Below are 26,585 nucleotides of genomic sequence, written 5' to 3'. Positions count from 1 at the left end.
GTAGGGCAGACACACAGATTTGACCTATTGGATGAAATGAAATTTCAGTAGATATTTTGCAGAGCACAGTCTGTTGTACAATTGCCAGCTAGCTCGTACTTTAGATGTGTTTCAGGAAATAAATCATTCAGGTTCTAGAAGTGTGTCTGCTCTAACCATTGTGTTCCTATGTTCCAGAATGTTCTATCCATTGTTTTTCTATGTGCCATGCGGTACTGAGTCTGTTCTATCCATTGTTTTTCTGTGCTTAAGGCATTCAGTGTGCTCTTCCAGAATGTGGTGCTGAAGGCCCAGACAGACGAGGTGTTGAAACAGAGAGTGCCTAACCGGATGGACCGCATCACTGTCCAGGTACACAGGAAGTCAAAGTTCAATAAAAGCTTTGTCCATTAGTGGTCAAATGGAAATGTCATTACATATTAGGTACTAATGTTATTGCCCTTTAAAATTGCAGAGGCCTTCATTTTGTATTTTTTTTGGATTCGCATTGCCCTTTAAAAAAGAACAATATATGAATTAATGTGATTTTGACTGCATATGTTTCTGGTAATTTTGAACCCAGATGATGTTGATGAATAAGGACATCAACCCTACAGAGTTAGATTTCCTGCTAAGGTATCCCGTCCAACCAGGAGTGACCTCTCCTGTCCACATCCTGTCCAACCACTCCTGGGGCGTGATCAAGGTGAGGCAAACAGGAAGTGAACATGTCAGACCCGTATACGTTGTTGAGGTAGAAGTCACCTTTAACAACAGATCTAGGATCAGCTTACCCCCCCCAAAAGACAAACCTTTACCATCAGGGGACAACATACTAAACAGTCCTTAAATCAATGTCTAGGGGTAACTTCATCCTACTATAATAGACACTGGAGAACTTTAGAACAAACCATCCACTGACGATCCTTGTCATTTACGTGGAGTAGGACTGAACTCCCCGATTCTCCTGTAGTTATTTTACCACTTAGTCTGTTTGGACTCCATGACTCAGTACTGCGGAAGTTACCAGAACATAATAACTCAGTACTGTGGAAGTTACCAGAACATAATAACTCAGTACTGTGGAAGTTACCAGAACATAATAACTCAGTACTGTGGAAGTTACCAGAACATAATAACTCAGTACTGTGGAAGTTACCAGAACATAACAACTCAGTACTGTGGAAGTTACCAGAACATTATAACTCAGTACTGTGGAAGTTACCAGAACATAATAACTCAGTACTGTGGAAGTTACCAGAACATTATAACTCAGTACTGTGGAAGTTACCAGAACATAATAACTCAGTACTGTGGAAGTTACCAGAACATAATAACTCAGTACTGTGGAAGTTACCAGAACATAATAACTCAGTACTGTGGAAGTTACCAGAACATAATAACTCAGTACTGTGGAAGTTACCAGAACATAATAACTCAGTACTGTGGAAGTTACCAGAACATAATACCTCAGTACTGTGGAAGTTACCAGAACATAATAACTCAGTACTGTGGAAGTTACCAGAACATAACAACTCAGTACTGTGGAAGTTACCAGAACATAATAACTCAGTACTGTGGAAGTTACCAGAACATAATAACTCAGTACTGTGGAAGTTACCAGAACATAATAACTCAGTACTGTGGAAGTTACCAGAACATAACAACTCAGTACTGTGGAAGTTACCAGAACATAATAACTCAGTACTGTGGAAGTTACCAGAACATAATAACTCAGTACTGTGGAAGTTACCAGAACATAACAACTCAGTACTGTGGAAGTTACCAGAACATAATAACTCAGTACTGTGGAAATTACCAGAACATAATAACTCAGTACTGTGGAAGTTACCAGAACATAACAACTCAGTACTGTGGAAGTTACCAGAACATTATAACTCAGTACTGTGGAAGTTACCAGAACATAATAACTCAGTACTGTGGAAGTTACCAGAACATAATAACTCAGTACTGTGGAAGTTACCAGAACATAATAACTCAGTACTGTGGAAGTTACCAGAACATAATAACTTAGTACTGTGGAAGTTACCAGAACATAACAACTCAGTACTGTGGAAGTTACCAGAACATTATAACTCAGTACTGTGGAAGTTACCAGAACATAATAACTCAATACTGTGGAAGTTACCAGAACATAACAACTCAGTACTGTGGAACTTACCAGAACATTATAACTCAGTACTGTGGAAGTTACCAGAACATAATAACTCAATACTGTGGAAGTTACCAGAACATAACAACTCAGTACTGTGGAAGTTACCAGAACATAACAACTCAGTACTGTGGAAGTTACCAGAACATTATAACTCAGTACTGTGGAAGTTACCAGAACATAATAACTCAATACTGTGGAAGTTACCAGAACATAACAACTCAGTACTGTGGAAGTTACCAGAACATTATAACTCAGTACTGTGGAAGTTACCAGAACATAATAACTCAATACTGTGGAAGTTACCAGAACATAATGGGTGCGGTGATGTCTACTTCCACCACAATAGAGCATTACCATTAAAACATGTATGAAATGCCAAAGACATTTTTTGCAAAACTTTTAATTTGAGAAGTCGCTTCCTCTCAAGGGTTCACTACTCTGACAACCTTGATGGGTGAGGGATGGAGGGAGAGCGAGAGAAGGAGAGAGGGAGATATTTCAGAAAAATGCAGAGCTACAACGTCCCCACTTGGTCAAGGTTTACAGTAGTATTGAGAGCAGACGTCTAGCTTCTCCGTACCCCTGCGTACTGTATGCATGTCAGAGAGCATAGGTTCCCCCTCCCGTCAAATCAGTTTAGGCACAAGCTAAATCCTAATGGCAGTGTACCTCTTAGGCTTTCATACTCATAAATATTTCATCCCGGACCCACTCCAATATTAACTCAAACCATCCTAACCTCCAATACCATCTCCTCCCCTATCCTTCAACTCCACAGAGACATTGGTTTAGGTACCATTAATGACATTTATTCACTTATCGCGGTTAAGAACATAGTCAGTTGGAGAGGAATACACATACTTTATACCAGGATGAGATCCCGTGATAGGACCCTCTTAGATTCTATTATATCAGGATGAGATCCTGTGATAGGACTCTCTTAGATTCTATTATATCAGGATGAGATCCTGTGATAGGACTCTCTTAGATTATATTATATCAGGATGAGATCCTGTGATAGGACTCTCTTAGATTATATTATATCAGGATGAGATCCTGTGATAGGACCCTCTTAGATTATGTTAGAAGGATGGGATCCTGTGATGGGACCCTCTTAGATTATGTTAGAAGGATGGAATATTCTCTCCTGACTCACTGACTGTCTGAGAAGCTGCCAACCCAGATACTGGTCATTACCTAAGTAGAGGAGTTACTTCATCTTAGCTCATCAATGGCCATGGTGGGTGTCTCTGGGGAAGGGGTTGTGAAGTACTTCGATAGGACCTTGACTTGATTGACAGGGACTGAGAGGACAGTGTGTGTGTGTGTGTGTGTGTGTTACAGCCAGAGCACTCTGTTCTCCAGAGATCCGAAGCTGAGATAGGAACAAATGCTGTCAGATAGAAGTCTACAATAAGTGCCAGGTTTGTGCTGCCAAAGCATATTCCCCTGTTCTACCCCCTGTCATGAACAGCCTAATGTCTACTCAGCACTACGGTTTGAATAAATACAATTCGTATTGTCGTTACAGAAGATAAGCACTTTGTCTTGTTATGTGACGTTCCAACCCAAACATTTCTCCTTAGTGTCATTTCTGTAAACAATAAGAGCAACTTACAGTTTGTTCACTTTAGAAACGTTTCTGAGTGTAAAAAAAGTTTAGCCTTGAAAATTGGGCAAAAATCCCAGTGGCTAGATGTGCCAAACTTATAGAGACATACCCCAAGAGACTTGCAGCTGTAATTGCTGCAAAAGGTGGCTCTACAAAGTATTGACTTTGGGGGGGGGGGGGGGTGGGGGGGGGGGGGGGGGGGTGAATAGTTATGCACGCTCAAGTTTTCAGTTTTTTTGTCTTGTTTCTAGTTTGTTTCACCCAAAGAATAAAAATTGATCTTCAAATTGGTAGGCATGTCGTGTAAATCAAATGGTACAAACCCCCCAAAAAATCCATTTTTAATTCCAGGTTGTAAGGCAACAAAATAGCCACTGTAGTTGAAATTTCAACTGATTTAAAATGGCTGGTATTTAGTCAGGATCAATATGAGATACAGGAGGCTGGTGACACCTTCATTGTGGAGGACGGGCTCATAGTAATGGCTGGAACGGGAATACATGGAATGCCAATCGACCTCATCAAACACAATGGTTTGACACCATTCCATTCACTCCATTCCAGCCATTACTGTGAGTCGTCTTCCCCTCAGCACCTCCTGTGGTGTGAGATGATAATAGGAGATTATGAGGGGTCAAATCTGCTTATGATACGTTTTACAATGTAATACAATTTCCAACAGTCTCCTACTGACCCCCTATGCTCTGTAGTGACAGTAGAAGACAGTAATGGATCATTGCATTGGTATTATAGAGCTCTAGGTTACAATGGATGGATTAAGAGAAATGTCACAGACAGATGAAACCACAACAGAGTTGTAGTATATAAGGCACAGGCGAAGGTAAATGTCACTGGCTTTAGCTCTAGCTTACTTTATACCCGAGAGAGGGAGAAAGAAAGAAAGAGAGGGAGAAGGAGATGGGGAAAGAGAGGGGGAAAGAGAGGGGGAAAGAGTATTGGATCAAACCTGGGACGTGTCGAGTCAACTTGACAGAAACTATGTTGAAATGTGAAGCTTTGATTTTAACTGACCCGGTATGGGAGACATCACAGCTTGAGTCTTCAGCAGTGTTTGATGCTGTATATTTAAATACTTCACTAGTTGGTATCTGCCCGAATGATTGGGCTCCTGTGGCTGGATTGTAGATCACATGTTTTGTTTTGTTACATTTTTTCCCCCCTACCCTGGAAACCGAGTAACCTGGTTTGATGTTTGATTGAATAGTCTCCAGGTCTGTGTTCCGGTCTGAAATCAGCTGGGGTTGGATAATTGGTCATACACACACATTCAAACCTGTGCGCACACACCCACACACACACACAGGGGTGTGTATAATCCACTCCCCTCTGTGTCTGTGTGTGTGTGTGTGTTACGAACCCCGTGGCTTTAACCGTCTAGGGTGGATGGACAAGAGACCCGTAACATAATTCATGCAAATTAGAATCGTGACATGGAACAGTGAGAACAAAAACTACACGACAACCATAAACTACCGTCAAACATAAAATGTTTATTTTTGAACACACGGTAAAGGTTTGGGAAAAAGGGCTGAGCAGGACCCAAGAAATGAAACCATAATGTAAAAAAAAACTAAACTGAACTTGTCTGCCTCAAGAACCGCTAAGCTACTGCTAATCATACAAAAATTACAGTGGGTGGTCCGCTCAGGTCTAACTAGTGTTTTTAGACAGTTTTCTTCCTACAGGTAATGTATGCCCAAGGGCAACTTGCTTAAATTCCCCTTTTCCCAGAAACTCACAACAAAGTTACCAAACAGAGTAACCAGCAAATGAGTGAGTACACAAAACACAGGACACAGGACACCACAGTATCCATACTCTCATACGGAAAATAGTCTCTTCTCTACAAACACAACTGACCGGCTTTTAAACAATGGGATGTCTGATTGAAAAACCAGAAACAGGTGGTGCAATGTAGAGGAATGTCCACTGATTGGTCCACCTCAGCAATCAGCAGACACCCCAACGACCATCAATCAGGAACATAAAGGACACCTGTGATTAGGGCAGAAGGAGAGGAAAAACACAAAAACACACACAGGATACCTGTGTCCGTAACAGTGTGTGTGTGTGTGTGTGTGTGTGTGTGTGTGTGTGTGTGTGTGTGTGTGTGTGTGTGTGTGTGTGTGTGTGTGTGTGTGTGTGTGTGCGTCCGTGCGTGCGTGCGTGCGCGCGTTTGTACGCATTTGCACACTTACGTATGACCAATTATCCAAGCCCTCCCTGAATGGGTGACCAATCACATCAAAGTTAAATCAGCTAACCAATCAGAGAGGCCTGGTGTGGAGCGTGGCGAAAGGCCCATGGGCAACACAGATCACACAGAATGAAGAAGAACCATATACACTTTACCTTCAGAAAATAGTGGGGGTTTTCGCTCAATTTCAGATGCCCACTTTTTCTATAGTAACCTCATGTGTTGTCATTACTCAAAACCTTTGAGGAAACCCGTTGCACTTAATATATCTGAGTACAGTTACTTAAAGTGATTTTGTAGTCATCACTCAAACCGATAAAGTCACTGGGACCCTGGCGGGCCCGCGGGCTAAATTCGGCCCACGGGTGGTTTTATTTGGCCCCCCAAGTTTTCTGAGCTAAATAAATATATATTTGCATACATTTTTATTGTTGAACATAAAAGACAAAAAATACCAGGAAATCAGCTCCAAGTGATTTTAATTTTGGAAGTCTGTTCCAAGCATTCCCACGCATAATACAGAGAGAGAGACGTGATTCTATGCAAATGTAAGCAAGGTTTGAAATTATTGTTTTAGACAAATATTATATCTGTTTGGGCTCCTTGTGGTCAATTTGCAGTCTACCAATTATTTGTAATTATTTTCCGGCCCCCTGACCATCCGCTCAAGAAAAAACTGTCCTGCGGCGGAAACTAGTTGGTGATCCCTGCTGTAGGGGGTCCAGATTTTAGTTGTATCAGCTTGAAAATGTTGAGTAACGCCCCCACTAAGACATGCCTCCAATATAATGTCCAGTGTGCCTTGCCTTTTTGAGGGAATGATAGTTACCACCCATGACTGTATTTGTTAGTGACAGAGACATGGTTGTTGAATTCGTAATTAGGCCTGCAAGTAGGGTTGCACATTTCTGATAACTTTCCCAAAATCCCCAGATAAACAAAAAAATCCTGGTTAGAGGATTTCCAGGAATTTTCCAACTGGGATTTCTGGAAAACTCATCAGAGTTTTGAAACCCTACCTGAAAGTCACATTATGCTGGCTTGCAAAGTGATGTGTAAATCCTATTGGAATCAAGCCAGAGTTAAAACATCCAGCAGTTGCAATTTTTATTCACCCGCAACCTGCATTCATAATGACTGCCAGGTTTGGGAACAGTGTGAGGAGACTACCTATCCCATTAAACTTGAACAACCATTTCGGTAACGGGTGCAAAACATCTAACTAAATGATTGGTTTAGAAAAAAATGTTATTTATCTTTGTGTAGCATAAGACTAATCAATCAACCACTCAATGTACATGCAAAAACACAGATATGAAAAACAATTCCAAAAAATCTACCTGCACTAGAGCATGCTGGGTAAAAAGTTAATTTGTTATCATAACTTTAACAAATTGAGTTGATGTGACTTCTCATTTAGTTTTGTGTCAGTACCACATAAACCTTTTAAGCAATAATAACTTTTCATTGAGTTCAACTTACTAGAAGTATTTCCGTAAAGAATGCCTTTGGTTTACAGTGTTATCCTCACAGCCCAACCAGGACCAGAAAATGACACTTTGAGAGATGCAGAAAACCCACCTAGCGAGAGAGATGGAGCAAAGAGAAAAGGCAATCAACTGGGCAAATTGGAGCTGAATAGGCTATATCCCCCCCAGACCTAGAAATATAATGGAGCTCAAGAGCCCATATCCCCAGAAGTGGGATTCTATGGAGTGACCTTAAAGTTCCCGGCCCTCCTGACACATAGTGTAGTCTAAAAGCATGGGACTCTCACAGCCTAGCAGAGAGATGGAAATTAAACCGGGCAAAACGGTTTAGGGGAAAATTACATTTCTTTTTCGTCTCTCGTTGTAAGGAGCGTGATAGCTTGGGTACTTGGGTGGTGTTCTAAAGTTTAATGTAGACCACTGAGTTTTGTGACGAAAGTTGAATTAATCTAAACTTCTTGTTAGTCTTTCGTGATGTTATCTACGAAAACGATTCTAGTACTGAATATGGTGTGCATGTTTCTTCTGTAGAATAGCCATACTCTCAAACTCAACAGTCTGTTTGGTCATCCTTAACGTCTTTTTGATGTCATTCTGCCTAAGTCTCTGCTGCAGTGGCAGTGGCAGTGGCAGTGGCAGTGTTATAAAGCCAAAGTCAGAGGCCATCTCCCTTACGGAAGAGGGCCTTGATGACAGAGATGTGAGCATCAGGAAGACATTGAGAGACAGCTGGATGGGCCGTGGTGTGTTGCCACAGGCCATGTTCACTATTGATGTCAGGTCGTAGCGAAGACAAACCTTAGCTGGCGATGGTGACAACTACATTTTTTAACTGGAGGATGGAGGTGCTTAAAGAGATTCTCTGGTACTTTTGTAGTTCTGAAAGCTGCAGTCATGAGCCAAAAGTGGTTCCCTGAAAATTGTGACATATACAGTATGTGCAAGATATAAGCGGCACGTCATTGCGCTCTCTCTCGCTCTCTCTCTCGCTCTGCTGTGTCCACTGAGACGTTGGGTCCACCCAGCAACTTCATTGGATAACGCTGGGCAGGCTTCCTGCTAGCTGTCACTCAAATGCAAAAGGTATTGAAGTTCAAAACAGTCGCTTCCAAACTAGAGATTCGTGGATAATTGAGGTAAAACAGTAATTCTGCTCATATACATAAATAAATAAATAAATAATATATATATATATATATATATATGTATGAACTACACATTGACACATCCAGTCCAAAACGGAAGGTTTAAAAAATACTTTCTTAGTCGCCAAAGTACCGGAGCATGTCTTTAACAGAGAAGATACAGAATGTCTAGAAGCTCACTCTCCCTCTCTCTATCTTTCCCTCTCTCTCTCTGTGTCTCTCTCTCTCTCTCTCTCTCTCTCTCTCGCTCTCTCTCTCGCTCTCTCTCTCGCTCGCTCTCTCTCTCGCTCTCTCTCTCTCTCTCGCTCTCTCTCTCGCTCTCTCTCTCGCTCGCTCTCTCTCTCGCTCTCTCTCTGTCTCTCTCGCTCTCTCTCTCTCTCTGTCTCTCTCTCTCCCCCCTCTCTCTCTCTCTGTCTCTCTCTCTCTTTCCCCCCTCTCTCTCTCCCCCTCTGTCTCTTTCTCTTGCGCTCTCTCTCGCTCTCTCTCTATTTCTCTTTGTCTCTCTTTCTCACTCCCCCCCTCTCTCTCTCCCCCTCACTCTCTCTCTCTCTCTCTCCTCTCTTTCTCTCTCCCCCTCTCTCGCTTTCTCTCTCCCCCCTCTCTCCCTCTCTATCTCTCTCTCTCTCTATCTGAGCGTGAGGATGGATGGTTTCATTAAAAGGTGTTCTAAGGGAGAGCTCAGTATGTGTCTGCTCTTTATTACTCATTAGTTAGACACCAACATGAGAGCTTGTACTTCAAGGCAATGAAAAAGCACTAAAATATAAAGTTTTAATTTGTATCTCGTTCAATATGCCTTAAGCTTATAGGCTCCTAACTTGGATCAATGTTCTGCCCATCAGCTTTGTGTCCTCACTAAACAGGAAGTAAACTCCTCTTTCTCTTTATTTTTTTCTTCTTTGGTCATCTAAAATGTTGCTCCAGAGAATCTCCTGTCATTTAGAAAGAGGGTTGACGTGAACAATCGGAGGGATGATTACATTTGGAGTGCTGTAGGACATGAGAAGAAGGAAAAGCGGCTTATGAGTTTTAATGACTGCAGTTATTAGCGGTGTAATTAGATATGGGTAACAGGCAGCGCTCTGGGCGGTGATGTGATGTGAGGGGCATGGCTTACTCCTCATCAACAGGAGGACTTCCTCTATCTCAGAGTTAGGAGTTAGGAAACATTGGATGGAAAATTTAGCTCAGCTAAGTTTATGTAGTGCAATCCCCATACAGCAGTGTTCCTCAACTGGTGGTTTTATTTGGCCCCCCAAGTTTTCTTGTTTTTTTACCTTCTTTGTTTTCTCCATTGTTGGACATAAAATACTGTAAAAACACCAGGAAATCAACTTAGAGTGATTTTAATTTAAGAAATCTGTTCCCAAGTATTCCCACGCGTAATAGAGAGACACATGATCGTATACAAATGTAAGCAAGGTTGGAAATGATTGTTTTAGTCAAACATTCTATCTGTTTGGGCTTCTTGTGGTCAATTTGTGGTCTACAAATGATTTGTAATTATGTTCCGGCCCCCCCCGACCATCCGCCAATGAAAAAAATCGTCCCGCGGCTGAATCTAGTTGATGATCCCTGCTATACAGGGTGGAAATTTACACTCTGAGGGGAATAGAAAACATGTATACAGCTAAAAATGCCCAGTCACACCTGCATCAAAATGTGTTGAGCAGGTAAATGTGTCCCTGCTTGAGGCATGCTGACTGTATATATCCATATTACTGTAATATATACCTTGTAGAACATACATCTGGTGGCAAGGTGGTTGGGTACACTGTAGAAGAGACCAGAGCAGCATGGAGAGAGCAGTCACCATGACTTCATCATCACCTTCATCACACAGCAAATTCTCCAGTGTAAAAAAAGAAATACAAAATGAACACGGAGAGTGTTAAATCAACATTGAAAGTGTTATGTCTGTGGACCCATATAGAAACCGGAAAAAGTGTTAAATTATTCCCAGAGTGCTTTGCCTTTCGAGTGAATTGTACAGTTACAACCCATGACTGTATTTGTTAGTGACAAAGACATGGTAGTTGCATTTATATATTTTCAGTCCTATGGACTTTGTCAAGTGAATATGTTATCTTTTAAAAATATATATATATTAATACATATGATATTGTTTTAAAGAATAAGTCCTTATTTTTGGGGCCTAGTTTTACCCTAATCCAGGGGCCTGCAACTCATACACATCACGTTGAACCAAAACCATGCCTATCATATTTCCCAGCATGCTCTATTGCAGGTTGATATTTATAATTGTTTGTTTTAATATCTATGAATCACGAAGAGGCATACAATTTATACATGATCTCTCTCTCTCTCTCTCTCTCTCTCTCTCTCTCTCTATATATATATATATATATATATATATATATATATATATACACTGCTCAAAAAAATGAAGGGATCACTAAAATAACACATCCTAGATCTGAATGAATGAAATAATCTTATTAAATACTTTTTTATTTACATAGTTGAATGTGCTGACAACAAAATCACACAAAAATTATCAATGGAAATCTAATTTATCAACCCATGGAGGTCTGGATTTGGAGTCACCCTCAAAATTAAAGTGGAAAACCACACTACAGGCTGATCCAACTTTGATGTAATGTCCTTAAAACAAGTCAAAATAAGGCACAGTAGTGTGTGTGGCCTCCACGTGCCTGTATGACCTCCCTACAACGCCTGGGCATAATCCTGATGAGGTGGCGGATGGTCTCCTGAGGGATCTCCTCCCAGACCTGGACTAAAGCATCCGCCAACTCCTGGACAGTCTGTGGAGCGAGACATGATGTCCCAGATGTGCTCAATTGGATTCAGGTCTGGGGAACGGGCGGGCCAGTCCATAGCATCAATGCCTTCCTCTTGCAGGAACTGCTGACACATTCCAGCCACATGAGGTCTAGCATTGTCTTGCATTAGGAGGAACCCAGGGCCAACCGCACCAGCATATGGTCTCACAAGGGGTCTGAGGATCTCATCTCGGTACCTAATGGCAGTCAGGCTACCTCTGGTGAGCACATGGAGGGCTGTGCGGCCCCCCAAAGAAATGCCACCCCACACCATGACTGACCCACCGCCAAACCGGTCATGCTGGAGGATGTTGCAGGCAGCAGAACGTTCTCCACGGCGTCTCCAGACTCTGTCACGTCTAGTCACGTGCTCAGTGTGAACCTGCTTTCATCTGTGAAGAGCACAGGGCGCCAGTGGCGAATTTGCCAATCTTGGTGTTCTCTGGCAAATGCCAAACATCCTGCACGGTGTTGGGCTGTAAGCACAATCCCCACCTGTGGACGTCGGGCCCTCATACCACCCTCAAGGAGTCTGTTTCTGACCGTTTGAGCAGACACATGCACATTCGTGGCCTGCTGGAGGTCATTTTGCAGGGCTCTGGCAGTGCTCCTCCTGCTCCTCTTTGCACAAAGGCGGAGGTAGCATTCCTGCTGCTGGGTTGTTGCCTTCCTACGGCCTCCTCCACGTCTCCTGATGTACTGGCCTGTCTCCTGGTAGCGCCTCCATGCTCTGGACACTACGCTGACAGACACAGCAAACCTTCTTGCCACAGCTCGCATTGATGTGCCATCCTGAATGAGCTGCACTACCTGAGCCACTTGTGTGGGTTGTAGTCTCATGCTACCACTAGAGTGAAAGCACCGCCAGCATTCAAAAGTGACCAAAACATCAGCCAGGAAGCATAGGAACTGAGAAGTGGTCTGTGGTCACCACCTGCAAAACCAGTCCTTTATTGGGGGTGTCTTGCTAATTGCCTATAATTTCCACCTGTTGTCTATTCCATTTGCACAACAGCATGTGACATTTATTGTCAATCAGTGTTGCTTCCTAAGTGTACAGTTTGATTTCACAGAAGTGTGATTGACTTGGAGTTACATTGTGTTGTTTAAGTGTTCCCTTTATTTCTTTGAGCAGTGTATATATATATATATATATATATATATATATATATATATATATATATATATATATATATATTTATTTCTCTCTCTATTTCTCTCTCTATATATCTCTCTCTCCCTCTAATAAAAATGTTTCTGTTTGCCAATAAGAAGCAGTTCAGACATTGCATGTTTGCGTGCCAGTTTCTCTGTGGTGTTTTTAATCAAATTGCCAATTTGGTGTGATGTAGCAGCTAACAGATGGAGAGTGTTACCTCCATCGGTGGCCGTAGAGTAGACTCTGACCCGTGGAGGACACAGCTGTCAGCATGAAAACACGGCTCTCTATTGGGAAGAGGCAGGATTGGATGGGATGGTAGGATGTTTCTCGACAAGTCATCTTTCTGGCATCAGAATACAGTATGGCATAAGTACGTTTGTGTGTGTGTGTGTGCATGTGTGCGTGTGTGCGTGTATTTTTGTTATTGCACGCATGCATTTGTGGTAGTTAAAATTACACCTCTACCTTATCAGTACACTTCCATCTACAGTAAAACCACTACTAGCCATCAGTTTAGCTTCTTATCAAAATGTTACCAATGTATCTCCAGCTACAGCCTACCATAACGTCCTGTGGTTCTGCCTCCATACCAATAATGAAATGCTTAGCTTCCATCCATCATGCCTTTTTAAAGTGCTGATGCCTATCTCTCTGATAAGACGTGCACACACACACACACACACACACACACACACACACACACACACACACACACACACACACACACACACACACACACACACACACACAGAGAGAGAGAGAGAGAGCGATAGAGAGAGAGAGCAGGGAGGGACAATATTCCAGTCATGTACAGGGTGAAAGCTAATCAATGGTTTGCCTCTATAATGGCCTGGCCACCCCTGCCAGACCACAGCCAGAGCCCACAGTAACCAACAGTAAACCAGAGCCCTCAGTAACCAACAGTAAACCAGAGCCCACAGTAACCAACAGTAAGCCAGAGCCCTCAGTAACCAACAGTAAACCAGAGCCCACAGTAACCAACAGTAAGCCAGAGCGCTCAGTAACCAACAGTAAACCAGAGCCCTCAGTAACCAACGGTAAGCCAGAGCCCTCAGTAAAAAACGGTAAGCTAGAGCCCTCAGTAACCAACAGTAAACCAGAGCCCTCAGTAACCAACAGTAAACCAGAGCCCTCAGTAACCAACAGTAAACCAGAGCCCTCAGTAACCAACAGTAAACCAGAGCCCTCAGTAACCAACGGTAAGCCAGAGCCCTCAGTAACCAACGGTAAGCTAGAGCCCTCAGTAACCAACAGTAAACCAGAGCCCTCAGTAACCAACGGTAAGCCAGAGCCCTCAGTAACCAACAGTAAGCCAGAGCCCTCAGTAACCAACAGTAAACCAGAGCCCTCAGTAACCAACAGTAAGCCAGAGCCCTCAGTAACCAACAGTAAACCAGAGCCCTCAGTAACCAACGGTAAGCTAGAGCCCTCAGTAACCAACAGTAAGCCAGAGCCCTCAGTAACAAAGAGTAAACCAGAGCCCTCAGTAACCAACAGTAAACCAGAGCCCTCAGTAACCAACAGTAAACCAGAGCCCTCAGTAACCAACAGTAAACCAGAGCCCTCAGTAACCAACAGTAAACCAGAGCCCTCAGTAACCAACAGTAAACCAGAGCCCTCAGTAACCAACAGTAAACCAGAGCCCTCAGTAACCAACAGTAAACCAGAGCCCTCAGTAACAAAGAGTAAACCAGAGCCCTCAGTAACCAACAGTAAACCAGAGCCCTCAGTAACCAACAGTAAACCAGAGCCCTCAGTAACCAACAGTAAGCCAGAGCCCTCAGTAACTAACAGTAAGCCAGAGCCCTCAGTAACCAACAGTAAACCAGAGCCCTCAGTAACCAACAGTAAACCAGAGCCCTCAGTAACCAACAGTAAACCAGAGCCCTCAGTAACAAAGAGTAAACCAGAGCCCTCAGTAACCAACAGTAAACCAGAGCCCTCAGTAACCAACAGTAAACCAGAGCCCTCAGTAACCAACAGTAAGCCAGAGCCCTCAGTAACTAACAGTAAGCCAGAGCCCTCAGTAACCAACAGTAAACCAGAGCCCTCAGTAACCAACAGTAAACCAGAGCCCTCAGTAACCAACAGTAAACCAGAGCCCTCAGTAACCAACAGTAAGCCAGAGCCCTCATTAACTAACAGTAAGCCAGAGCCCTCAGTAACCAACAGTAAACCAGAGCCCTCAGTAACCAACAGTAAGCCAGAGCCCTCAGTAACCAACAGTAAGCTAGAGCCCTCAGTAACCAACAGTAAGCAAGAGCCCTCAGTAACCAACAGTAAGCAAGAGCCCTCAGTAACCAACAGTAAGCCAGAGCCCTCAGTAACCAACAGTAAACCAGAGCCCTCAGTAACCAACAGTAAACCAGAGCCCTCAGTAACCAACAGTAAACCAGAGCCCTCAGTAACCAACAGTAAACCAGAGCCCTCAGTAACCAACAGTAAACCAGAGCCCTCAGTAACCAACAGTAAACCAGAGCCCTCAGTAACCAACAGTAAGCCAGAGCCCTCAGTAACCAACAGTTAGCCAGAGCCCTCAGTAACCAACAGTAAACCAGAGCCCTCAGTAACCAACAGTAAGCCAGAGCCCTCAGTAACCAACAGTAAACCAGAGCCATCAGTAACCAACAGTAAACCAGAGCCCTCAGTAACCAACAGTAAGCCAGAGCCCTCAGTAACCAACAGTAAGCTAGAGCCCTCAGGAACCAACAGTAAGCCAGAGCCCTCAGTAACCAACAGTAAGCCAGAGCCCTCAGTAACCAACAGTAAGCCAGAGCCCTCAGTAACCAACAGTAAACCAGAGCCCTTAGTAACCAACAGTAAACCAGAGCCCTCAGTAACCAACAGTAAACCAGAGCCCTCAGTAACCAACAGTAAACCAGAGTCCTCAGTAACCAACAGTAAACCAGAGCCCTCAGTAACCAACAGTAAGCCAGAGCCCACAGTAACCAACAGTAAACCAGAGCCCTCAGTAACCAACAGTAAGCCAGAGCCCTCAGTAACCAACAGTAAACCAGAGCCCTCAGTAACCAACAGTAAGCCAGAGCCCTCAGTAACTAACAGTAAACCAGAGCCCTCAGTAACCAACAGTAAGCCAGAGCCCTCAGTAACCAACAGTAAGCCAGAGCCCACAGTAACCAACAGTAAGCCAGAGCCCTCAGTAACCAACAGTAAACCAGAGCCCACAGTAACCAACAGTAAGCCAGAGCCCTCAGTAACCAACAGTAAACCAGAGCCCTCAGTAACCAACGGTAAGCCAGAGCCCTCAGTAACCAACGGTAAGCTAGAGCCCTCAGTAACCAACAGTAAACCAGAGCCCTCAGTAACCAACAGTAAACAAGAGCCCTCAGTAACCAACAGTAAGCCAGAGCCCTCAGTAACCAACAGTAAACCAGAGCCCTCAGTAACCAACAGTAAACCAGAGCCCTCAGTAACCAACAGTAAACCAGAGCCCTCAGTAACCAACAGTAAACCAGAGCCCTCAGTAACCAACAGTAAACCAGAGCCCTCAGTAACCAACAGTAAACCAGAGCCCTCAGTAACCAACAGTAAGCCAGAGCCCTCAGTAACCAACAGTTAGCCAGAGCCCTCAGTAACCAACAGTAAACCAGAGCCCTCAGTAACCAACAGTAAGCCAGAGCCCTCAGTAACCAACAGTAAACAAGAGCCATCAGTAACCAACAGTAAACTTGAGCCCTCAGTAACCAACAGTAAGCCAGAGCCCTCAGTAACCAACAGTAAGCTAGAGCCCTCAGTAACCAACAGTAAGCCAGAGCCCTCAGTAACCAACAGTAAGCCAGAGCCCTCAGTAACCAACAGTAAGCCAGAGCCCTCAGTAACCAACAGTAAACCAGAGCCCTCAGTAACCAACAGTAAACCAGAGCCCTCAGTAACCAACAGTAAACCAGAGCCCTCAGTAACCAACAGTAAACCAGAGTCCTCAGTAACCAACAGTAAACCAGAGCCCTCAGTAACCAACAGTAAGCCAGAGCCCACAGTAACCAACAGTAAACCAGAGCCCTCAGTAACCAACAGTAAGCCAGAGCCCTCAGTAACCAACAGTAAACCAGAGCCCTCAGTAACCAACAGTAAGCCAGAGCCCTCAGTAACTAACAGTAAACCAGAGCCCTCAGTAACCAACAGTAAGCCAGAGCCCTCAGTAACCAACAGTAAGCCAGAGCCCACAGTAACCAACAGTAAGCCAGAGCCCTCAGTAACCAACAGTAAACCAGAGCCCACAGTAACCAACAGTAAGCCAGAGCCCTCAGTAACCAACAGTAAACCAGAGCCCTCAGTAACCAACGGTAAGCCAGAGCCCTCAGTAACCAACGGTAAGCTAGAGCCCTCAGTAACCAACAGTAAACCAGAGCCCTCAGTAACCAACAGTAAACCAGAGCCCTCAGTAACCAACAGTAAACCAGAGCCCTCAGTAACCAACAGTAAACCAGAGCCCTCAGTAACCAACGGTAAGCCAGAGCCCTCAGTAACCAACGGTAAGCTAGAGCCCTCAGTAACCAACAGTAAACCAGAGCCCTCAGTAACCAACGGTAAGCCAGAGTCCTCAGTAACCAACAGTAAGCCAGAGCCCTCAGTAACCAACAGTAAACCAGAGCCCTCAGTAACCAACAGTAAGCCAGAGCCCTCAGTAACCAACAGTAAACCAGAGCCCTCAGTAACCAACGGTAAGCTAGAGCCCTCAGTAACCAACAGTAAGCCAGAGCCCTCAATAACAAAGAGTAAACCAGAGCCCTCAGTAACCAACAGTAAACCAGAGCCCTCAGTAACCAACAGTAAACCAGAGCCCTCAGTAACCAACAGTAAACCAGAGCCCTCAGTAACCAACAGTAAACCAGAGCCCTCAGTAACCAACAGTAAACCAGAGCCCTCAGTAACCAACAGTAAACCAGAGCCCTCAGTAACAAAGAGTAAACCAGAGCCCTCAGTAACTAACAGTAAACCAGAGCCCTCAGTAACCAACAGTAAACCAGAGCCCTCAGTAACCAACAGTAAGCCAGAGCCCTCAGTAACTAACAGTAAGCCAGAGCCCTCAGTAACCAACAGTAAACCAGAGCCCTCAGTAACCAACAGTAAACCAGAGCCCTCAGTAACCAACAGTAAACCAGAGCCCTCAGTAACCAACAGTAAGCCAGAGCCCTCATTAACTAACAGTAAGCCAGAGCCCTCAGTAACCAACAGTAAACCAGAGCCCTCAGTAACCAACAGTAAGCCAGAGCCCTCAGTAACCAACAGTAAGCCAGAGCCCTCAGTAACCAACAGTAAACCAGAGCCCTCAGTAACCAACAGTAAACCAGAGCCCTCAGTAACCAACAGTAAACCAGAGCCCTCAGTAACCAACAGTAAACCAGAGCCCTCAGTAACCAACAGTAAACCAGAGCCCTCAGTAACCAACAGTAAACCAGAGCCCTCAGTAACCAACAGTAAACCAGAGCCCTCAGTAACCAACAGTAAACCAGAGCCCTCAGTAACCAACAGTAAACCAGAGCCCTCAGTAACCAACAGTAAACCAGAGCCCTCAGTAACCAACAGTAAGCCAGAGCCCTCAGTAACCAACAGTAAACCAGAGCCCTCAGTAACCAACAGTAAGCCAGAGCCCTCAGTAACCAACTGTAAACCAGAGCCCTCAGTAACCAACAGTAAGCCAGAGCCCTCAGTAACCAACAGTAAGCCAGAGCCCACAGTAACCAACAGTAAGCCAGAGCCCTCAGTAACCAACAGTAAGCCAGAGCCCACAGTAACCAACAGTAAGCCAGAGCCCTCAGTAACCAACAGTAAACCAGAGCCCTCAGTAACCAACGGTAAGCCAGAGCCCTCAGTAACCAACGGTAAGCTAGAGCCCTCAGTAACCAACAGTAAACCAGAGCCCTCAGTAACCAACAGTAAACCAGAGCCCTCAGTAACCAACGGTAAGCCAGAGCCCTCAGTAACCAACGGTAAGCTAGAGCCCTCAGTAACCAACAGTAAACCAGAGCCCTCAGTAACCAACAGTAAACCAGAGCCCTCAGTAACCAACAGTAAACCAGAGCCCTCAGTAACCAACAGTAAACCAGAGCCCTCAGTAACCAACGGTAAGCCAGAGCCCTCAGTAACCAACGGTAAGCTAGAGCCCTCAGTAACCAACAGTAAACCAGAGCCCTCAGTAACCAACGGTAAGCCAGAGTCCTCAGTAACCAACAGTAAGCCAGAGCCCTCAGTAACCAACAGTAAACCAGAGCCCTCAGTAACCAACAGTAAGCCAGAGCCCTCAGTAACCAACAGTAAACCAGAGCCCTCAGTAACCAACGGTAAGCTAGAGCCCTCAGTAACCAACAGTAAGCCAGAGCCCTCAATAACAAAGAGTAAACCAGAGCCCTCAGTAACCAACAGTAAACCAGAGCCCTCAGTAACCAACAGTAAACCAGAGCCCTCAGTAACCAACAGTAAACCAGAGCCCTCAGTAACCAACAGTAAACCAGAGCCCTCAGTAACCAACAGTAAACCAGAGCCCTCAGTAACCAACAGTAAACCAGAGCCCTCAGTAACAAAGAGTAAACCAGAGCCCTCAGTAACTAACAGTAAACCAGAGCCCTCAGTAACCAACAGTAAACCAGAGCCCTCAGTAACCAACAGTAAGCCAGAGCCCTCAGTAACTAACAGTAAGCCAGAGCCCTCAGTAACCAACAGTAAACCAGAGCCCTCAGTAACCAACAGTAAACCAGAGCCCTCAGTAACCAACAGTAAACCAGAGCCCTCAGTAACCAACAGTAAGCCAGAGCCCTCATTAACTAACAGTAAGCCAGAGCCCTCAGTAACCAACAGTAAACCAGAGCCCTCAGTAACCAACAGTAAGCCAGAGCCCTCAGTAACCAACAGTAAGCTAGAGCCCTCAGTAACCAACAGTAAGCCAGAGCCCTCAGTAACCAACAGTAAGCAAGAGCCCTCAGTAACCAACAGTAAGCCAGAGCCCTCAGTAACCAACAGTAAACCAGAGCCCTCAGTAACCAACAGTAAACCAGAGCCCTCAGTAACCAACAGTAAACCAGAGCCCTCAGTAACCAACAGTAAACCAGAGCCCTCAGTAACCAACAGTAAACCAGAGCCCTCAGTAACCAACAGTAAACCAGAGCCCTCAGTAACCAACAGTAAGCCAGAGCCCTCAGTAACCAACAGTAAGCCAGAGCCCTCAGTAACCAACTGTAAACCAGAGCCCTCAGTAACCAACAGTAAGCCAGAGCCCTCAGTAACCAACAGTAAACCAGAGCCATCAGTAACCAACAGTAAACCAGAGCCCTCAGTAACCAACAGTAAGCCAGAGCCCTCAGTAACCAACAGTAAGCTAGAGCCCTCAGTAACCAACAGTAAGCCAGAGCCCTCAGTAACCAACAGTAAGCCAGAGCCCTCAGTAACCAACAGTAAGCCAGAGCCCTCAGTAACCAACAGTAAACCAGAGCCCTCAGTAACCAACAGTAAACCAGAGCCCTCAGTAACCAACAGTAAACCAGAGCCCTCAGTAACCAACAGTAAACCAGAGTCCTCAGTAACCAACAGTAAACCAGAGCCCTCAGTAACCAACAGTAAGCCAGAGCCCACAGTAACCAACAGTAAACCAGAGCCCTCAGTAACCAACAGTAAGCCAGAGCCCTCAGTAACCAACAGTAAACCAGAGCCCTCAGTAACCAACAGTAAGCCAGAGCCCTCAGTAACTAACAGTAAACCAGAGCCCTCAGTAACCAACAGTAAGCCAGAGCCCTCAGTAACCAACAGTAAGCCAGAGCCCTCAGTAACCAACAGTAAACCAGAGCCCTCAGTAACCAACAGTAAACCAGAGCCCTCAGTAACCAACAGTAAGCCAGAGCCGTCAGTAACCAACAGTAAACCAGAGCCCTCAGTAACCAACAGTAAGCCAGAGCCCTCAGTAACCAACAGTAAACCAGAGCCCTCAGTAACCAACAGTAAGCCAGAGCCCTCAGTAACCAACAGTAAACCAGAGCCCTCAGTAACCAACAGTAAGCCAGAGCCCTCAGTAACCAACAGTAAACCAGAGCCCTCAGTAACAAACAGTAAACCAGAGTCCTCAGTAACCAACAGTAAACCAGAGCCCTCAGTAACCAACAGTAAACCAGAGCCCTCAGTAACCAACAGTAAACCAGAGCCCTCAGTAACCAACAGTAAACCAGAGCCCTCAGTAACCAACAGTAAACCAGAGCCCTCAGTAACCAACAGTGAACCAGAGCCATCAGTAACCAACAGTAAACCAGAGCCCTCAGTAACTAACAGTAAACCAGAGCCCTCAGTAACCAACAGTAAGCCAGAGCCCTCAGTAACCAACAGTAAGCTAGAGCCCTCAGTAACCAACAGTAAGCCAGAGCCCTCAGTAACCAATGGTAAACCAGAGAGATGACAGTGCCTTTTCTCCTTCCTGACCCTTTCAACCAGCAGATACCAATAGTTGTAGTGTCCATTCCGATCCCGTGGCTGTAGCAGAGGAGAGGACCACTGAAATGATAATTATATGAATTTTGTATGTAGTTACTCAGTTATCAAAGGTCTGGAAGACGCGTCGTTATAGATTTGTTATCAGGTTTTTAAAGTCTAGGTGAATGTTTCTTCTTCGGTGGATTGTATTTAATAAAGAAACTGTGTGTGTCCTCTCACAGTGTATGAATAGGGAGGCTATGCTTCGGTCTCAGCTGTGAGCAGAGGTACTGTGTGCAGAATATTAACTAACTTTCTCTGTCTGTCTGTGTGTGTGTGTGTGAGTGTGTGTGTGTGTGTGTGTGTGTGTGTGTGTGTGTGTGTGTGTGTGTGTGTGTGTGTGTGTGTGTGTGTGTGTGTGTGTGTGTGTGTGTGTGTGTGTGTGTGTGTGTGTGTGTGTGTGTGTGTGTGTGTGTGTGCACATACGTTCTAAGAGTCAGCTCCCTTGTGCTCGACAGGGGGAAAGAAAGAGGTCCACCGCAGTACTCAACTTGACAAACGAGAATTTAAAACCACTGTTTCCATTGGGGTTATTGGAATACTTATTTTGCTGTCCTTCCCCTGAGGCATCCATGCCATGCCTGCTTTTACTGCCTTTATCTGGTATAATTAGCCAACGGGACGAGATAGCCTGACAAGTTGTGACAATTAAAAGAGAATCTCATTCTGTCGTTTATTGACATCTATTGTCTGTCTTTCTGTACCGTGGAGCCCCTCTGGGGGCTTCTTCACAGAGAATCTGCCACAAAAAAAAAAAGATGGTTCTAAATAGTACCATATAGGGGTTATTTTGGCTTGGGACCATAGCAGAACCCTTTTTGGTGCTATATGCACCTTTTTTAAGGTTCTATAAAGAACCATGCTCATAAGGTTCTAAATGGAACCATTATAAAAGGTTCTATATAGAACCAAAAAAGGGTTCTACTATGGTTACAACCCTTTTTGGGGCTATATAGAACCTTTTTTAATGGTTCCATTTAGAACCTTATGCAAAGAAACATTGTAGAGCTTAAAGGGTTCTTTGAGTCATTATGGTTCCACATAGAACCATCACCCTTCCCAAAGAACCCTTGATTAACCCACATTTCTTAGTGTGCACAGCCTCTTACTTTAGTTTTTGAAAAACGTCTTAAACGCTACTGTACTTTTCTGAGGAAGAGAGTGAAACAGTGAACTTAGTTGACATTCATCTGGAAGAGTTTTGTTGTTTGTTTAGTTTTCTGGGCCTTTGTTTTCTTCTAGGATACATTGGAGATGTGTGCCAGGGATAATGAGTTTAAGAGCATCCTGTTTGCGCTGTGCTACTTCCACCCGGTGGTGGCTGAGAGGAGGAAGGCTGGAAAAGATCTTACCCCTTCAACACAGGAGACCAGCTCCCCCAATGCACTTTACAACCACCCGGAGGCTAACGTAAAGGTAACCAGTACATACACATGCTGCATCTTATGTGCCACAGTAGCAATAAAGCCAACCATATTCCATGACGATAATACCATTTTCACACTATTGTTCTGACCCAAACTGTGCTGGCTTGGATATTTTCTTTGGCAACTACTGTATTGTGAATTCTTGGCTCGGTTCAGTTTGGCTCGACTTGGTTCGGCTCAGTATTGTGAAAAATCTTTTAAGATTCTAACTTCCATTCTAACTAGAATGTATCATCAATCTTTTGTAATTTAATTACATTTAATAATAATTAATAATTTAATAATTTCCTGTTTTGTGTGCCAAGCTCAATACACAGCCAATTGGACAGTGTTTATGGAGCCAATTTGAGTTCAAAAGAATTGGCCCAAAAGATAAAATAATTTTAATGATTGATTATTATTGTAAGGGAAAGTGAAGTAATGCACATAAAAATAAATAAAGAAGTTTACAAAAAAATATTATTTTTTGCCAAGATAATCCATCCACCTGACAAGTGTGGCATATCAAGAAGCTGATTAAACAGCATGATCATTACACAGGTGCACCAATAAAAGGCCACTCTAAAAAAATGTGTTTTGTCACACAACACAATGCCACAGATGTGTCAAGTTTTGAGGGAGCATGCAATTGGCATGCTGACTGCAGGAATGTCCACCAGAGCTGTTGCCAGATAATTTAATGTTCATTTATCTACCATAAGCAGCGTCCAACGTTGTTTTAGAGAATTTGGCAGTACGTCCAACCGGCCTCACAACCGCAGACCACGTGTAACCACGCCAGCCCGGGACCTCCACATCCGGCTTCTTCACCTGCGACATCATCTGAGACCGGCCACCCGGACAGCTGATGAAACCGAGGAGTATTTCTGTCTGTAACAAATCCCTTTTGTGGGGAAAAACGAATTCTGATTGGCTGGGCCTGGCTCCCCAGTGTGTGGGCCTGGTTCCCTAGTGGGTGGACCTATGCCCTCCCAGGCCCTCTCAGGCCCATCCCTGTCCAGTCATGTGAAATCCATAGATTAGGGCCTAATGAATTTGTTTCAATTGAATGATTTCTTTATATGAAGTCGGTAAAATCGTTGAAATTGTTGCATGTTGCATTTATATTTTTGTTCAGTGTGTGTGTGTATATATAGATAGATAGGTAGGTAGGTAGGCAGGTGTGTATGTGCTTTTTTGGTATATAATAGTAGTAGTGCATTTCTAGTTTGTTAGTATTTTCTAATTTAAGTGGCTTCATCTACTGCTAGCTAGCTAACGTTAGCTGATAGGTGCTAGCTAGCTAACGTTAGCTGATAGGTGCTAGCTAGCTAACGTTAGCTGATAGGTGCTAGCTAGATGTTGTCACATAACAACATCGCCATGAAGAGGATGAAGACATGTACAATGAAGAAAAATAGGATGACGTTTCAGAGAAAATAGGTCAGCTCCTCTGAAACATTGCTGTGTGCAGCTCCTCTGCAAAAAACATTTAAATGTCTTGGAATGGTCTAGTCAAAGCCCAGACCTCAATCCAATTGAGAATCTGTGGTATGACTTAAAGATGGATGTACACCAGCGGAACCCATCCAACTTGAAGGATCTGGAGCAGTTTTGCCTTGAAGAATGGGCAAAAATCCCAGTGGCTAAATGTGCCAACCTTATAGAGACATACCCCAAGAGATTTGCAGCTGTAATTGCTGCAAAAGGTGGCTCTACAAAGTACTGAATTTGTGGGGGTGAATAGTTACAGTTGAAGTCGGAAGTTTACATACACTTTGATTGGAGTCATTAAAACTCGTTTTTCAACCACCACAAATTTCTTGTTAACAAACTATAGTTTTGGCAAGTCGGTTAGGACACCTACTTTATGCATGACACAAGTAATTTTTCTAACAATTGTTTACGGACAGATTATTTCAGTTATAATTCACTGTATCACAATTCCAGTAGGTCAGAAGTTTACATACACTAAATTGACTGTGCCTTTAAACAGCTTGGAATATTCAAAAAAATGATGTCATGGCTCTAGAAGCTTCTGATAGGCTAATTGACATTATTTGAGTCAATTGGAGGTGTACCTGTGGATGTATTTCAAGGCCTACCTTCAAACTCAGTGCCTCTTTGCTTGACTTCATGGGAAAATCTAAATAAATCAGCCAAGACCTCATAAAGAAAATTGTAGACTTCCACAAGTCTGGTTCATCCTTGGGAGCAATTTCCAAATACCTGAAGGTACCACGTTCATCTGTACAAACAATAGTACGCAAGTATAAACACCATGGGACCACGCAGCCGTCATACCGCTCAGGAAGGAGACGCGTTCTGTCTTATAGAGATGAACGTACTTTGGTGAGAAAAGTGCAAATCAATCCTAGAACAACAGCAAAGGACCTTGTGAAGATGCTAGAGGAAACAGGTACAAAAGTATCTATATCCACAGTAAAACGAGTCCTATGTCGACATAACCTGAATGGCCGCTCAGCAAGGAAGAAGCCACTGCTCCAAAACCGCCATAAAAATGCCAGACTACGGTTTGCAACTGCACAAGGGGACAAATATCATACTTTTTGAAGAAATGTCCTCTGGTCTGATGAAGCAAAAATAGAACTGTTTGGCCATAATGACCATCGTTATGTTTGGAGGAAAAAAGGGGAATGCTTGCAAGCCGAAGAACACCATTCCAACCGTGAAGCACGGGGGAGGCAGCATCATGCTGTGGGGGTGCTTTGCTGCAGGAGGGACTGGTGCACTTCACAAAATAGATGGCATCATGAGGAAGGAAAATTATGTGGATGAATTGAAGCAACATCTCAAGACATCAGTCAGGAAGTTGATGTTTGGTCGAAAATGGGTCCCAAATGGACAACGACCCCAAGCATACTTCCAAAGTTGTGGCAAAATGGCTTAAGGACAACAAAGTCAAGGTATTGGAGTGGCCATCACAAAGCCCTGACCTCAATCCTATAGAACATTTGTGGGCAGAACTGAAAAAGCGTGTGCAAGCAAGGAGGCCAACAAACCTGACTCAGTTAAACCAGCTCTGTCAGGAGGAATGGGCCAAAATTCACCCAACTTATTGTTGGAAGCTTGTGGAAGGCTACCCGAAACGTTTGACCCAAGTTAAACAATTTAAAGGCAATGCTACCAAATACTAATTGCATGTATGTAAACTTCTGACCCACTGGGAATGTGATGAAAGAAATAAAAGCTCAAATAAATAATTCTCTCTACTATTATTCTGACATTTCACATTCTTAAAATAAAGTGGTGATCCTAACTGACCTAAGACAGGTAATTTTTACTAGGATTAAATGTCAGGAATTGTGAAAAACTGAGTTTAAATGTATTTGGCTAAGGTGTATGTAAACTTCTGACTTCACAATAAAAAAATATTTGGCATCTTCAAAGTGGTAGGCATGTTGTGTAAATCAAATGATACAAATCCCCCCAAAATCCATTTTAATTCCAGGTTGTAAGGCAACAAAATAGGAAAAATGCCAAGGGGGGAGAGTACTTTCACATGTATATGTTGCCTGGGGTTACAGAGACAGGAGTTGCAGCCATCTCGCTCTGCGTTTGATGGACCGATACCTGAGCCAATACTTTCACATCCATCCCGCTACTGTCAGTAGGACCATCATCACCAACTTCTTATACATACTGCTCGGAGCAGAGACCATCTGGATGTCACAAGAGGAAGTGAAAGCCAACTTGCTGGATTAATTTAAAAGCTACCCAGACATGCAGGTCCTTGTTCACTGCACTGAGCTTAGGTGTCCTTTCTTCTGCTGCAGAGTGAGACGTTCATTTGGTGATACACAACGCAACTCAAACACCATTGAAATTGCATCAATGATATACATTTCTTTGAAAATCGTCAGAGTTTTGAACGACCCTTCCCCCATTTTGTTCCATGCTGGCTGAAGACCTAGCTAGCCAGTAACTAGGTAACACCAGACACAGATGAAGACCTAGCTAGCCAGTAACTAGCTAACACCAGTCACAGATGAAGACCTAGCTAGCCAGTAACTAGCTAACACCAGACACAGATGAAAGGGGAAACATATGTGATTTTGCCATAGATGAATAAGGTACAT

Source organism: Coregonus lavaretus (genome assembly GCF_964263955.1).
Source record: "Coregonus lavaretus genome assembly, chromosome: 1".
In the NCBI taxonomy this organism is placed as follows: domain Eukaryota; kingdom Metazoa; phylum Chordata; class Actinopteri; order Salmoniformes; family Salmonidae; genus Coregonus; species Coregonus lavaretus.
This window is presented reverse-complemented; position numbering follows the sequence as displayed.